The sequence below is a fragment of the Anguilla rostrata genome, chromosome 13, assembly GCF_018555375.3.
Source record: "Anguilla rostrata isolate EN2019 chromosome 13, ASM1855537v3, whole genome shotgun sequence".
Lineage (NCBI taxonomy): Eukaryota > Metazoa > Chordata > Actinopteri > Anguilliformes > Anguillidae > Anguilla > Anguilla rostrata.
Window position 1 is genome coordinate 15,820,458 of NC_057945.1, and position 15,226 is coordinate 15,835,683.

Sequence of the window (15,226 nt, forward strand, 5' to 3'; positions counted from 1 at the left end):
GGACTGTGGAGCCTGGCGAAGGGTGGAACCAGGGAGGGGGAGGGGGGCTGGGGGGAGGGGGAGGGATATCGGCAGCATGTAGAACTCTGACCTTTCACAGTTTGAGTAAAATAAGCGTTGGTAATGAAAGCAGGCAGATGAACAGCAGCTGACAGTACTGTCACACTGTGGAGACCTACACACACGCACACACACACACACGCACACACGTACCACACATGCACACACACACTCACACACATGCGCACACACACATGCAGACATCAAGACAGAACTTAAATAAGCAATTTAAGTTCTGTCTTGATGAGTCCATTTCTTAGAATAAATAAAGTTTTCAGATTCAGTAGTTGGGAAAATGTAGTTTAATATACCTCTTTCAAAAAAAACAAGGAAAGAGCATGTTGAAATTTTGAAACAAACTGACAACTTTTAGCATCTGAGAAATCATTCAAAGTATGATCATTCATGCTGGACCAAGTGGGCTGTGAATGTGAATGTGTTTGATCCTATACAGAATTGCTGGGCCTATGCTCTTCAACTCCTTTCTGTAGTACATTGACAGTTGTTTGTGGAGATCTAGGGCTCCTGACATAATACAACCTGCATTTCAGATGGTAATCGTGAAGTTAAGTAGTAATCAGGGTGGAGCCCCTAGGCACCATTTCCAAGGTTTGTTTATAGCGATAGGTCATGACTCATGCATCAGTGTTAGTATGAGACTCAGTTTACACAGTGTAGCATACATTGCCCTCCCATCCACAAAAATATAAATCCAGTTTCCATTTTTTTTTTCCATTTGAGGTGTGATAATCACACGTTATTACAGGGCTTTGCCTGAGCAGTTTGACACCTACCTAAGGAATGCCTAACAGGCCGTCCCTCTCTCTCTCGGCTGTGGAGAGATGCCAGGAATCGCTGACGGTGGTCTAGTGGGAGTCTTCCTCCCAGCCTCCCAGGCATTTGTTAAAAATGAGAAGCCTGAAGGAGCTTGTGCTGTGGCGAAGCGTGTCGCTTCGCATGTGGGTTTGACCTTTTCTTTTGCCGGTCTGTGTGTTCCGGAGGGAAGTGCCAGTGAAGACATCCACACTGTGCCAAGCGGATGGTCAGGCCTACCCTCTTGGACAGGATACACCAAAGTTATATTTGGAAGCTTTAATCTCTACTCTGTGGGAGGAAAAAGGGCTCCCTTGTTTTTAAACGGCATAATTATAGCTCTCCCTGGCCATGAAAACTCAGTCAGTGGTAGTTTAAGAACAACAACTTCTGGGGAAAGAAGTAAACCAGCGGCGATGCTGGTTTGGTGACGCAGCATAATATCCCAGAACAGTTGGTTTCTTGATGCTAAGAGATGTGTGTGTGTTCCAGACTTCACAGGTAGGCGACCATTGCTTTGGGTAAGCTGGTGTGACTGACCAAGATGTGTGGGTATCTTTTGGTGTGTGGATGGAGAACTTACCCAAAAGATATTATCAAAGGTGGACTGTTGCTCATTTAAGGTTTCTTGTTTTTAATCTTAGGAAAGTGATTACAGCTAGCTGTATTAAAGTTTGTGTTGTCTTAAATTAGAAATCTTATGGTCTGTAATTGGTCACATTACAATTCTTCATTTTGTTTTGGAATGGATGGTCGTGCAACTGTTCAGTACACTGTAATTATTTTCCTTCTCTTTCAATACGGTGGCAACAGGGGACTTAAAATAGCAGGCCCCTCTTCTGCAGTTTATTTTACTTGCAGACCGTGCACTGGAAGAGTTCTCCGTGAGGGAAATGGCATTGCTGTGTCGCAGTGTGTTTCTCAGTGAGAACATAACCCGGGTTGCAGGATGGTGTAGGCTAGCCTGATGCAGCTCCTAAGCCCAGATGTGCTGAAAAAGGCCTGTTGGAGCATCGTCATGAGCGAGCGTCCGTTACTGCGATGGGCTTTCTGAAAGCGCCTGGTTTGTTTTCTCAGCCGCCCTCTTGCCTGCCGAAGATAAGCCGGCCAAATGTTTGCTGTTGCAGTTTGAAAAATGGCACCATTGGCAGGCTCTGTAAGAGGAATGGGACCGCTTTGTAACGGCCAGCGGACGGAGCGGTAAATTTCGACTTTGAAAGGGGGGTAAAAGAGTAATATCGAGGCTGTCGCCGTGGCCTGTAGATCACGATCGCCCTGGATGTTCCGGGCCGATTACGCCACAGCCCTCGCCGAGCTCATCTTCGACGCTGATTAAAGGTCGTAATGAATAAAACCAGCATTGTGTTTGTATATGTGAAGACGTACGCCTGCACTGTGTGTAACAATTTAGCAATGCGGTTGTGGTGATAATCAGATGCAATGAAGGGTGTTAACGTTGACTGCAAATGTACTGATCTGGATATAGAGCTTTTCTACCAAGGAGTTTGATGACAAGAAGAATGCTCTTACCATGCTTTCAAAAGGGAAGTAATGTTTTTTACATGGTCAAAATCTTTTGTTTTTAAGCATTTTTGTCTTGTTTGTATTGAATCCTGGGTAGTATTTGTACGCTCCAGTCAAGGAAAAGCCGAGAGATGAAATGTGACCTGGGTGCCATGTTGTTTTTTCACATCCTTGCTAAAGTAGCAACTCAACCAAACGTTCGCTCTGTGGCCCCGTCGGGGCCAAAACAAAACGAGAAAGGAAGGGTTTTGAAGTGCGGCCATTTGTGCACCTGAACGGAACCTGAATGCTCTCCAGCTCTCGCATATTACATTCGCTCACGCAGGTTATTGCGTAAGCCGCTACGGTTAAGAGGGTCTGCTAAAGTAATGTCTCGTGTGGAAAAGTATCCGCAAAATGGAGTTCCAGATGAGGACAGAAGGCGGCGACCCCGTTTCCCATGACAACGTACGGGTATCTCATGCGCCACGTAGCCTATTCAGTGCGTGCGGAGCCGCAGAAAGGGTAGAGACTCTGCTGCCCAGCAGAGCGCTCAGTGCGTATTGATTCTGAGCGAAGCTCCGCTAACTAGCCCATTCCAGGCTAAGGTATTTCACACGTCTGCTTTATTAACGGTCGTATATCACATTCAGGCATCTTAAAGGAACAGACTCACCGTTCCAGCTGAAAGTCACACCCACGTTACATTACATCCACTTGAGATGTGCTCTTATCTAGAGGAACTTACGAAAGTAGAAGCGAATGTGAAGTACAGTTTTTGCAGACATAAGTTGTTTTCATTATGAGCTACAATGGTGGCATGCGTTCTGCCTCTAATTTGGTCAGCGTTTAATTATACTTAATGACTGTGATTACGGAATGCATCGTATAGCTTACGGCCGACGTACAGTTCACTTGTAACTGGATCATATAATTGCGGTGTTGGTACAGAAGGGGCGTTCAGTTTGCGTATGAATACAGGTCTATTCCTTTTCATTTACGCTCATTAGGACGAGGCACATTTGTCAAGGAGAGTGATTCCAGAGTTTGTCATGGTCCATGTCAGCCAGTTCAACTGAAATATTCTGCCTCAAATTTGGGCTGTTAACAAATGTAGGCCTTATGTGTAGAAAGTTTGCTGAAACTGCTCAAGTGAATTAAAGGTGCTTCTCATCATTACTGGTTAAAGAGCTAATACATGGAAGAAAAGGATAAAAATGGGTTTAAGAAGTTTTTCATTGTCTGTTTCTAACCGGAGTGCTGGTTTCTTCCTGCATTTCAGCAATGCATGCTGGGTCGTTGTGCTACCTCTTCCCAGTGGGCACCTGTCAGTAAATCTCCCAATGTGTGAAGTCCTGCCCGCCTTGTGAAAATGTGCCAACTGCCCAACAACACTTCATTCTTTTTGGGCTGTTATAATCAGCTCTTTATTTCTCGTTTTGTGCGGGTCTCACTGTGTCAGAAGCTGTTGTATCCAACTGCTGTTGTTGATAGTGCTGCAGTCTGGTCAGTCTGGTCTATTTTGGCTGCGATGCATGGTTTTTGGGGGATTGATATTTACTCTGTAGTTTTCCTCTGTAGATCTAGAGCAGTGGCAACCAACCCTGTTCCTGGAGATCTACCATCCTGTAGGTTTTCATTTCAACCCTAATTTGGCACACCTGATTATACTGATTTAAATCTCTAGCTGTTGAATGATGTCTGCTTTGTTAGGGTTGGAGTGAAAATCTACAGGAGGGTAAATCTCCTGGAACAGGGTTGGTTACCACTGCTTTATATTCATATAAAATATGTAGAAAGAAGACACCGTCAGATTCGGCTGCCTCATCACCGGTGTCTCCACCATTTATGGAAACTCTAGCAAACGCTAGCGTGGACTCCCTTGAAACAAGTGAGCTCCATTTGCTTTCTTTAGATTACAAAAAAATGAAAGTTTACCATTAACATTGGAAATCTAACAGTTAGCGTTGACCCACTGTGTTAGGTTGGCTACCAGTGATCTAGAAACTAGCGCTGTTGCATTTTGCATTTTTCTTTTCAGTAACTGATTACATCGGTCTGCAGGCAGTTAAGCTGGAAATGAACGCACCCGAAATGTGTTCTCTCAGACCCGTCATGGCCGCCGTGTCCCTGCTCTTTTTATCGCGGTCGGGCGATGTGAAAGCACACAGACAAGAAAAAACTTGCGGTGCTCGTTCCCTGACCCCGTCGGTTTGTTCAAACATTAAAGCGTCTGGATTGGAAAATAAAAGCCACGTCCCCAACAAAGCTGTTTGTTGAACATTAGACGAGAGCACTGAAAGTTAATAGAGGGGAAAACTGTTGTCATAAAAGCAAACAAGATCAGGAGCAATCTGTATGCAGACTGCAGGCGTTATAAACCAGGTCAGAAAAGCCAATAAAATGAAGCCGTCTTGCTTTATTGTCTATGAAATGAAAAAAGCCACCGTGGGTTAACACAGGAAGAAACCGTATCTCATTTAAATGATTCAAAGCATTATGGGCTTAGCTTCAAAAATATCCTAACAATGACTTGAAACTAATTTCAAACATTGGACATGCGGTGGAATGGAACTGAAGAATCGATGCCAACGTTTTCCCCCGCTTGTTTTCACAGAATGTTTTGCTCAGTTTTGTCTGTAGAGAGTCACCTTACTTCTCTGTATTGGGCGTTTGTGGCTGCTATTGAAGTCATTCTGTTGACTTTCTGTTTTGCTTTTAGGAAACCTTGCTGCGAGAAGGACAATGGTTAAATCATATGCAGTGTTCCTTTACCATACACATAAAGTTCCTAATTATAAAATCCCTAATGATAATGTGTGTGTTGGATGTAGTTAACAGACCTTCACCTATTGTGTTCTCTGAGCACTAAAAATGAATCTGAGCATTTAATGCAAAATAGTAGTGAACTACGGAGCAAACGAACATTGTAGTTCACAGTGGTTAACAGACTATTAACTCTTGTTATTTGAGACTGTTGGAGATTCAGGGTTTCAGTGATGACAATAAAACACACACGCACACACTCGCACGCACACACACATGCACATACGCACACGCATGCACACGCACAAACATATTAACTTGCACTGTCTGTACAGGCTGGCTGGCCCCCACACAACCTCCCCCAGTCCCTGCACTGGTTGATAATTAACAGTGCTGCTATTTTAACCTCCAGCTTGCCTCCTCTGTGCTGCCTCGGATTGAAAAGCTATTTCTGGGAACTGGAGGATGCTGTATAAGGGACTCCTTGAAATTAGTTGTGTTAGCTGGTGCTTGCACAGAAAAACACCCACAGAAAACTTACTATTCTGTAGCGAGGATTGATATAAATAAAGTACATATCAGGACGATTTTACTGGCATATGACAAGAGTTCAAAACTTTAATATTTGGCAAGAAGAGACATCAAGCAGAATAGAAGGAGTGAGTGTTCTGTAATTCTGATGCTGTGCTCTTGGGCAGCACCATGAGTTGAGGTCAGTTGACTGCCTTTCCACTAGAGGTATAGAGGGATTGAGGGAAGGGCTGAGGGACTGAGGGAGGGAGGGAAGGAGTGTTATTATGAAAGAAGCTCTGTCACCATTTTCCATCTTTCACTCATTCCCTGCTCCATGACTTCTCTGGGACGGTCAGTGCACAATAAGTACCATGACAAACCAGTCTCTGGTATATTGAGTTGGCAGATGGGAACCTCTGAAGTACTGTCTTTGTGCTTTTTACTCAATTACTCAGTCTGTCTGAGCGAATGGGAGAAGTAAATAAGCCCCTTTGTGAGGAGAAAAAAGATCTGCAAGAAGTGAATTTGAAGGTATTTTGATTCCTAGAACCTAGACGTAATTGCTAGGAGTATGCCTCTCACACTCTTTTTCCCCTCCTCTCTCACTCTCTCTCTGTCTCTCACTCTCTCTCTCTCTTTGCTTCCCCCTCTCTTTCTGTGTGAGAAGACGTGTGCTAAAAGTGTCAATACACAAGTATTTAATAACAAATCATGTAATGATCCCCCTGCCCTGTCGATACTGCGCTTGCCATACCGATGTGTTTATAATTTCAAAATTCATATCCATGAAATGCGCACGTTTATATTACAGACAAAGTGCTATTTTATGTGCGCGTGTGTTTGTGTGACGGACATTAACTATCTTTCATGGGGAAACATCATCCTGATTTGTGAGACTTGGCTTGGCCTGACCATGTCAAGTCAGTGGCAGTCGCTGTGAATAAAGTCTTGTTTGTTTTGAATGGTGGCCTTGTTAAGGTGAGTTTATCTTGGGCTTCAGCATAATGAGCCTGTCGCGGTGATGTCATTCCCTAGAGTGCGTCAGGATAAACGAGCTCAGGCGACCATTGCATTTTGGCGAGGGCTAAGCAATCTTTCTGTGCCGCTGGTCTGAGTCAGTGCAGTATATAGAGCTGTCAGGCACTCTGACGTGGCTGGTGATCCTTTTCCATTCAAGACCCAGAATCCTTTTGCATTAGAAAAAGTCTGGAACCATCAACCCAACTAGTGCAAGTGAGAAGAAACCAGCATGCTAACAGTACATCTGAACTAAGCCCCTGCCAATTCTGGCCACTGTATAGATGCTTTTGTGCGAATATTGTAAGCATTTGTCTTTGGGGTCCTTGTAATTTCAGGGAAAATTCTACAGTATTTTCCAAGCCCTCGATTCTACCCCAGCACCGAGGTACAGATTTCCCATCAACCCCCCCTTGCAGTTACTTGCGTGGCCATAACTTGCGAATCAGGCTTCTTCTGAGCCAGCCGCGGTCAGAGAAGAGCGGAGGAGAGGGCTGTCCCTTTGATGAAGGAGCGCCGTGTTTTCAGAAGGGACGGCCGTGGGACTGCGCCACGCCCCCCTCCTTTTCTCCCCGACTTCCTGTGCGCTCCTCTTGCCCCTCCCCCGGGGCTTTTGGCAGATTACTCTACAAGACCGAACACATCTGAGAATGAGCGCACCTGGAGGGAGGGAAGCTCACAGAGTGCGCGGGGCTCCACGAGGCTCGGATGAATATAAAAAATGTATGGCCTGTACGTGTATGTAGTGACACCTGTGTAAGCCCGAGGGGCAAAAGCTAGCTTTCCACCTTTCATTTTTCCCTCCTTTACTTTATGAATGCAAGTTGGAATTCCTCCAAAAATCCTCCAAAGCGTTGCTTGGAGGTCTCCTTGGTTATAATTCAGATTGTAATTTCTAATTAGTTAATCATTTCTTTTTAACATGAGCAATGTGGAATTAGATTGAACAAGAAAAGGGTTAGTCAGCTGACTTCATGGCATCGGGTTATGTTAATGTTGGCAGCCAAAAAAGGGTGTTTTGTTCCCCCAGAGTTGGCCGTCATAATCTGGACAAAGTCCGCCTCAGATTACGGGGTGCAGAGGTGTTGCTAGGAGCTGTGTAACTAGCGGCAGGAGATAAGAGGAAACGTGCGCTTGGGTCTCTCTCCTCTGGCTGGACGCGGTCACGTTTTGACAAAGTATTAGCATTTCTATTTGGCAGTTTTCCATGCTGTGAACCGCTCCACTGAATTTCTTGTTGAAATACCATGTTGGACGTTTGTTTTTTTTTCCGGATGCGTCTTCAGGGCCCATGGTTTTCCCAGGGTAGGCGTGGACTACGTCGGTTTGCTTTGACAAAGACGTTCTCACCCCATCGTCCCAGCGCTATCCTCACCTGACATGGCACTAATTTGACAGCCTGCGTGTCCCTCTGTAAACACTATTCTATAGGAAGGCATTGAGTGACGAGAACTATAATTTCCTGTCTTCTAGCAGATAAGTGGAAGCAGTAGGATGGGTGGTGATTACTTTTTATACGTTAAATCTTAAAATCACAGCTGTTCAGTTTTATTTGGCTTGGCTTCTATTCTCAGTTGAAACTTTCAGGTTGTATTCTGTCACATTCTGCAGTGGCATTTTTCTACCCCCTCTTGAGAGTCTGGGAAGATGGCCCGTGGGCATAAGTTAGGCGAACGTGGCCTTTTCAGATCCATTGTATGTCTTTAAAAGGTGCTTTTATATAGACAGGATTCATACGACGTCTATTGTTTGTCTTCGCTTCTCCCACTGCCACAGGCACACAGACACAGACCAACACCTCTTTTAATTGGCCGCCTCTGTTCTTCCCGGGCATTCCTGCAGGAAGCCGGCCGGGCGTTCGGGGTTTCTACATGTTCCACCTGAGTCACGGCTTGCACGCACTCACCGGGCCTTTCCCTTTGTCTCCAGGTTCGGCTTCGCCTCATGGAGTTACTGCAGTAGCCATTTTACCTCCTGGGCTGACGGTCTGGAATGCCACGGCAACAGCGCTGATCTTCTGGATTCTACCGGTGAGGTGTGGAGGTCTTTTTTTTTTTTTTTTTTTTGTTAGTTCTAATGTTGTTAGGGGAGAGTACTAATGTAATTTACTCTCAGGAAAAGTGTCATTTTTTTCCTGAATAGTTCAGGCCTAGTAAGCATCAGTTGCGTGCACGCAACCATATAATTAACAAGCTCACTAAATGCTGTGTATACGTTTGCTTTATAAGCAGGCGGTGCCAGGATAATATTGTGAGAATTCTCAGCAGAGTACAGCGTAAATGTGAAATGGGCGTTGTTCACAGTTAGTTGGGCCGTTAGTAAAGACCGCTGAGGTTTTGAGATGTTTCTGCTTTCTTTGCATACTGTTATCTTTGTCGTTTCATGAGCGTTTGGTTAGAAATCCCTAGCCAGCCCCCCTCTAACTTGGGTCTAGGATTTTTTTTTCTTCTTGAACTCGGTTACATAAACAGATGCTTCATCCCTACTTGATTCCTCAATCCACTTGCCATGTTGCCAGTGCTTGTCTGTGCACTCTCACAAAACCCGCTGTTTTGATTGCGTTGTGAAATCGGACCTGAGGTATATGCTGTGTTTATCCTCTCTCGCCAACTCCTCTTTCCCAGGCCCAAGGGAGCCAGGGGGGAGGCGGAGCTACTGCGGGTGAACCCTGTTGTGAGGTTGTGCTGTTTGCACCTCCTCCTTGGTCTGCGAGGGTGTGCTGTCTGTACCTCCTTTTTCCGTGATGGTGTGCTGATTGCGCCTCCTCATTCTGTATGGGTGTTCGCACCTCCTCCTCAGTCAAGCAGGATGTGCTATTTGCGCGTCTGTTCTACAGGCCCTGTGGTGAAGCCCCAACAAATGGAGCATCTGACCGTTTTGACATTCTTAAGTCATCAGTATTTTTACAATTTGTCCACCTCCACATAAATGGAATACCCCATCACTGTTGTCTGCCTTCTCAAGGCTCCAATAGAGGTGCAAACCAACAACCTTCTGGTTACAAGTTATATTTCGTTATTATGCTTTAACACATTTTCATGGATTTTTAATGAATTTGTTAATGTCATAAAACCTTCCTCGTTTGGTTTAACTAAGGAAAAAAATATTAGCCTGTTTCAATATTATTCATGATTATTTTTTTAGAATGTCTTACTGGATATAGTGAAGCTAACGGTCTATTAGCATACATTAGCATCCATCTGATTTCTCAACAAATTTCACATGTATGAAGTTTGATTGCGATCTAAACGCAAGAAATGGATATGACTCGGATTTGTTTGAATCCGATTTGAATTGTGTCTGGAGGTGGTCCGTTATCTCTGCATGTTCTTTATAGTAAGCCTCCCCTATGGAACCTTGAAGTACTTTGAGCCTCTGTTTCATGAAGTGAAGCTTCATTCACTTCATGGAACTGATGCTGATAGGTTTGAGATTATGGGGGCCGCAGGAAGAGAAGAATCACGTGAATCTAGATCCGTGAACATAGGGCCCTTTGTCGTAAGGGACCATAATTGTTGCCCCATTCAAGCAGAGGGGTAAGATTAGATAGCTGCTGTAGGTGGGTTTCAAACGCGGTGGTGCTGGCTTGTTTGTTTCGGTAATAAGCGGTGGGTGCAGTGGGTGCAGTGCGACACATTGAGATGCCTATCATTTAAAACAGGCTCCGAAACAGGAAGGAGCTGAATGGCGGGTGGCTGTATTTTGAGTGTGGCTGCATACCATCACTGATGCGCGCGCCTCTGTATCAATTCATCTGCCCTGTGACACGCTTGCTCGCATTTCCTAAACCAGGCGAAACACAATAAAACGATAAGTTGACAGGGAGCGTTCGTTCTATTGGACCTGAGGTTACGGCGAAGAAGCCAATTCGATTTCGCCTTTGCTGTGAATTCACGCCGATGCAGCCTGTCAGGCGGGGCCTTCGTACGAACATACGGCTCCTGCGGCGGCGCATTTCCGCGAACTTCGCCGTTTCGCCTTTGAAAGTCAGGAGCCACGTGTCCGGCGTTAGCGCCTGAATGTGCCCTCTTTGTCTTTGGGGAATTTACTGCGGTCGGCGGCCGTATACCACCGGCCAGCGTTTACGGCCCGGCTCATCCTCACTTCTGCTGCGCCGTGGCGGGCGGAATCCATTTGGGCCGACCGATCCGCCGGAATAATCACGAGCTGTGCGCGGAATAATCACGAGCTGTGCGGCCCCCTGTGTGGAAACGGTCTTCTGTGCTGCAGTCACAGGCGTCTTAAACAGCCAATCAGCAAAGTGGAGTCTGAGGGACTGGTGCCATCTTAAGAACTTTGAACTTAACCACGATAAACGACCGCTCTGCTAAGTTAGCCAGTGTGCCTGTGGTCTGGAGAGCATCCTGCCCTCTGTCAAGACCGGTCATGAATGCAATCAAGGGCTTCTCCTTCTCTTGCTTAACATGGCCTAGTGTTTAATGCATCATCAGCTCTGTAGGCCACGCTCACCATTGCGCAAGTTGGCTGTATAAGGTTTCAGTTGTGATTAGTGGCGTTAAGGCAGTGTGAAACCGCATACCCAGTCACCCACATGTGCTGTGCTCAGTAGCCTGGCATAGACCCGCGTGTGCATGCATGCCTGCCTGCTCACCCACCGACCCGCCCACCCGTCTGCATATTTACCGAATGCTGGTCAGTATAGTGCTTGTGGCAGCTCCTCCTGTCTCCGGGAACAGCCTGACTAATCAATGTAACAACAGACAGGCAGGGACAACACACCAGAATATCAGACATGCCAACCTTCCGCACTATATTATCCTTCCTCAAAACTCTGACCTCTGTCTGTCTGCTGTCTTTACCTTGCGACCGAGCGCGAGCGGGAACTGTAAGAGTTTCGAGTGGGAGCTGCTATCGGTGTTTGCAGAGTGTGTTTGCTCCAGCCACTGCCATTCCACTTAGTCATACTCCCTTTCAGACCGTGTGCTGGAAGTATCAGACCTCTTGAGTGCCTTCCATGCAATTTTTTCCTAAAACGAAGCAAGTCAGTGTTTCTAATATTATTAAATAAGCAGTATGAATACAGTGTGAAAAGGATCTTTTTATACTTGTAAATTCAGCGTTGAGCAAAATAGTTCATTCATTTAATAAAGTCAAATGAAAACATTTATAGACTATTTTAATTTTTATTGTTTGTGAATGCACTGTACTAGTAATTGATTGTACTTTAGTTTAACTTTAACCCATTTCTCGCCATTATCTTGGCCACTGTGAGAGATGTCATTCCCCTCCTGACCAGGAAGCCTGTTGACGTGGTGGAGTGGTCAGAGAGGGGGACGTATGTGGGTAAAATGGCCGCCGTGGCTGCGATGTCCCCTGCACTTGGCTCAGGAGGCCGCCAGCCGAGCATTAAATTACAGGGAGGCGGGAGGCGGGGGCAGGAAGCCCGCGGGCCCCGCTCGACCGCACCTGAACTTCCGCTCGCGCGGAAACCCCGAGCCTCCCGGAGGGCTGGGCTGGGCTGGGCTGCCCCGGGCAGCCCCCCGCCCCGCTGTTAAGGAACACTAGATTCGGAGTAAGGTTGAGGTAGTGTTTTTTTTTTTTTAATGGCAAGATTCGTAAAAGTGAATCTGATGAGATGTGGGATGGGCGGGGGAAAAGGATGAAAATTGAGACTCATTGGAGTGTCATAAATCTGTTCATAATGCCTTGATTTGTGTGGTATATGGAAGTCAATTATCACTCAGTTTCATGCTCATTCATCAAATGAATAATAATAAATGCAAATTTAATTTGCTTTAGGAGCATATAGGGTCTGCAGCTGGTCTCATGCCAGTCACAGGTAAAGTAAACAGTGTTTGCTCTCTGGGGGGATACTGCAGGCCCAAACCCTGCTCATGTTCTGTGTGATTATGGCAGCTATGTCCCTTAAAAGGAACGATCTCTCTGTTCATTACTCTGCCTGTAGTCAAGTCCCCTGAACCGTGGCCAAAAGTGACACGGGAGCATTATTAAAATGCCAATCCACCGCGTCACACAGACGGGCACACACACACACTCACACACCACGACTCACACACACACTCACACACCGCGTCTCACACACACTCACACACACACACACCGCGTCTCACACACATGCACACACACACACACTCACACACCGCATCTCACACACATACACACACACACACACACACTCACACACCGCGTCTCACACACACTCACACTCGCACACCGCGTCTCACACACACACACTCACACACCGCGTCTCACACACACTCACACACCGCGTCTCACACACACACACACACACACTCACACACCGCGTCTCACACACACTCACACACACACTCACACACTGCGTCTCACACACATACACACATTCTGTTTTCACTAAGGAGGCAGTTCTTTGAATTCTTTGTTTCCCCCGCACTAGGACTATGTGAATGTCACAGTTGTCCCAAATGCAGGGGCGTCTTCGCACCTGAGTGTGGCTCACTGGAAAACTCTCTGACGTACACTGTGGAAAAAGGTGCGAGATTTTTGGTCTGGCCGAGAGGCTGAAAGGCATGGTCCAAATTCTTGAATCGAGTTTTTCTTCTTTCTTGTTGGCGCAGTTAGGTCCTGTTTTAAAGAACATAATTTGAGTCTCATAAGTGGTGTGAATGGTTCATTTATTTTGGCTGGAAGTGGGTAGTGCATAGTGGGTAAACTTCAGTTTCCTTCTCATACCCTTCTCCCGCTGTTTTGTAGTGTTATGCTGAAGTCCCTTGATCTGTAGGGTCGGTCTTCCATTTGTATGTTTGTGAATCTGAAACCTCTTTCGGCTTGTTCCTCAGATTCCACGACCAGCCCGGGTACCGGAGAATCGCTGACCGTGGGTCACACGCCCTCAGGGGTTCCTGGGTAATTCCACCGTAGAGGAACCTCAAAGCCGTTTGCCGGAGGTAGCATTTTTGGTGTCGCCTAATGTTTTCCGCTTGAGCCGTAACATTCTCTGAAAACGTGAAAAAAGCATGAGGTAATCTGAGATCGAATCAGTCAGCTTTATCCATTTTGAGTTTGAGGCGAGGTGACTTCCATCGAGAGGAATAAAAGAAAACCCAACACTGGCCAGAACAAAGCCCAGAAGTAACTGAATAAAGTAATTGAGTTTCCGCATTTATTTCCTCCCTTTTACAGCTGTTCCAGGAGTAATATGCGCTTTCAGTGTGAGGACCGGGAATGTTCCGGAAGGCTGAGAGGACGCGCTTTCTTGAGCGCGTTTGCGGCCTCCTGGCTGACGGTGTCGCTTCCATTTCCCTCCCCCGGGCCTGGCTAATGTCACCGGCTTTAATCGGTGGAGACCGTTCACGTGGCACCTGAAAGCCAGCAGTCTTACATTCTGATGTGCCACCACTTTCAACTTTCACTTTCTGTGTCTTCCTTTTGATTTAAACATTCAAAATCCCAATACCACCCCCCCTAGGTTTCTGAAAGGTAAAAAAACTAGGGCACTCCTTTGCCCTAGTGTGCGTGCGTGCGTGCGTTTGTGTTTTTGCGGTCATAACTTCAATCGCTGCAAAGTAATTACCGAACAAACAAATAGATGCGCATTGTGTTAGCTTCAGTGGTGAAAGATGGCAGACAACAAAGGATCTGCTCAGCTAACGGAAACAATAGGGACTCAGAGATTCAGCACTAATTGGGTCTTTTCCTCAAGTGGGTCATGACCGGGATTACTGGCGGGTTTGTTATTCAGGCGTTCGGGGCTGGAGGTCCGCAGCGCCCCGGTGGAGGACCCGCCGCGCGCTGTTCATTTGTTGTGTGTTCGCAGTTCGCTTGTGTGTCTCATTGGACCGTAAAGCGCATCGTCTGTCGGGGGAAATAAGATGCCGCCCGAATCGCTTCTTTAATTTCTCCCCGTTCCAAACCCGCAGGCCGCCAGAGGAACAAACGAACATTTCGCTAAACCATTTACAAAAATGCTTATTGCGTTTGGGCTCGGGAGGGGAGGGGATGGGGGGGGGCGGGGGGAGATTGTTTGGGGTCCTGTGAATGGCCTTTTGGAGCGTACGCTAGATTTCCTGGGGATTATTGCGGGCCTCTGTCGCAATGCGCTTGTGTTTTGGGGAAAGTAACGGGGGAAAGACGCAGGGCGGCGGTTCGGTTGAGCTGCCGCTCACTGAAGGGAAGGTTTCGCCTCTTATAGCGTCCCTGGCCTGTCACTGCTGCGTAATGCAGGAGGCAGGGAGAGAGAAGTGAAGCACGAGAACCTGTGTGTTTCTACGTGTGTGTTTGTGGGGTGTGAAGAGGAGGGAAGGTGTGTGTGTGTGTGTGTGTGCGTGCAAGTGCGCGTATGTGTGCGCGTACGCGTGCGTGTGTGTGCGCGTGTGTGCGTGTGCGTGTGCGTGTGTGTGCGTGTGCGTATGTGTGTGCGTGTGTGCGTGTGCGTGCGTGTGTGTGTGTGAGTGTGTATGTGTGTGTGAGTGAGTAGTGGTTGTTGTGCTCTCTCCACTGTGGAGAGGCCAGTTGTAGAGCCAGCTGAGGCCCAGTACGCTTGTAAGGCACACAGCCTCGGTCAAATATTGATGTGGTCATCAGGTGCCCTGAC

The 15,226-nt window shown here is 46.8% G+C and overlaps 1 protein-coding gene across 5 annotated transcripts in view; it reads left to right on the forward strand.

Annotated features, from left to right (window-relative positions):
- Positions 1-15,226, forward strand: part of LOC135237867 (plexin-B1-like) — an 81,401-nt gene that overhangs the window by 20,977 nt on the left and 45,198 nt on the right. For 2 of the 5 annotated variants that reach the window (XM_064305392.1, XM_064305389.1), the window contains exon 2: positions 8,602-8,707. The gene's annotated coding sequence lies outside the window, so the exon portion shown is untranslated. Of the gene's footprint in view, positions 1-8,601; positions 8,709-15,226 lie in introns of all 5 variants that reach the window. The other 3 variants (XM_064305393.1, XM_064305390.1, XM_064305394.1) reach the window with 2 other exon arrangements.